Here is a 1,462-nt window from a genome sequence, read left to right as displayed (position 1 = left end):
AACGTGGATACACGAAGAAATGGCTACCAGGGTGAAAAATTGCTGCCTTGATAGTATGGTAAAATAGCAAAATAAATATTATTTCGAAGGGATATAGCTCAAGACCTTGAAGAAATACCAGTACCAGGGAGTTTGGGACAGCAAATCAAGCAACAGCGAAATGGAGGAGGTGGAGGTGCTTGATAAAAGAAATAACAATAATGGGGAAAAAATGAAAAACAAATAAAAGATAATGCAAAAATAATACTATACATGATATATCCAAGGAATTTAGACATGAAGGGCCAGCACAAAATAACACACGACAGATTAAATGACAGAATGCCGAGAGGGTTGACAGGATGCGTGAACGTGAGTAGCATAGCATGATAAGCAGAGTAAGGTTGACAGCCCAGCGGCCTCGAGAATGGCGTAGCGCCCCCTCTTCGCCTCCACAAATGACAAGCGCAGGAGGAGGTCATGGCTGAAATACAGGTATGATCCTGGAAGCGAATTAAGTCTTTTGTCAAGTATAAAATCGCGCCGGGTTATAATACTTCAGGATGTTTTTCATGTTGATAAAGAATAAATTGCGTCATACCTTGCGTTACCCATGTTTACGTGGCGATAACGCTAGTGATCTGACATAGAGATAACAGAAAATCCTCCCATATATCATTTCAAAGCAATAATCTGCACGCGTAGTACTGACAAGATAAAAAAGAGTACATCTTTTTATGTGAAATTGTTGCTAAGCTAGTTTTCATCAATTAACGGAAAACAATTTCTGATTGAGACTCCCAGTTGCCGGGGATATTTTCAGAGCATAACATACTGCGGATGTATAAATAAAAGACATATTTACTGTAAACACTTCCGCATTGCATCTCGGGTGAGTCGTGTTACGTCACTCAAGTTCTATTCTGCTTCCCTCGCATTTTTCTTGGCAAAGGACGCGACAGCCTTGAAGGAACGGACGCAAATGTGCCATGGTAAGCGCTGGGGAATGTGGTGGTGCCGTCCGTGGGAGGGGCGGCGCATCCCGGCGGCTGTGGTGGGCCATGTCAGGTGACCCTATGTGGTTGTGGGTCAGGTCGAATACGACAGCTCGTTCTAATATGGGAGTTAGTCTGGTTGTTGTGTCAGGTGACCCATTTACCTAGTCCTTGTGTGGGAATGTGTCAGGTCGCCGTGTCATGTGACCCTATGTGGCAATGGGTCAGGTCGAAAAGGACAGCTAGCATGGGAGTTAGTCAGGTCGCCTTTTCAACTGATCGTCATCTTGGACTGGTTCAGATCACCGTGCCAGTTGATAACCATGTGGGAGTGAGAGTCAGGTCATCGAGTCAACTCAGTGTATCAGCCAGTGGATAAAAAGTCAAGTCACCGATCCTAATCACTAGGTGGCATTTAGTCAGTTGAATGAAATGAGAGGAGGAAGTGGCGAGCATATGCCAAGGGGAGGCTGTCGAAATGAAGGGAG

Source organism: Penaeus monodon, chromosome 32 (assembly GCF_015228065.2).
Source record: "Penaeus monodon isolate SGIC_2016 chromosome 32, NSTDA_Pmon_1, whole genome shotgun sequence".
Lineage (NCBI taxonomy): Eukaryota > Metazoa > Arthropoda > Malacostraca > Decapoda > Penaeidae > Penaeus > Penaeus monodon.
This window is presented reverse-complemented; position numbering follows the sequence as displayed.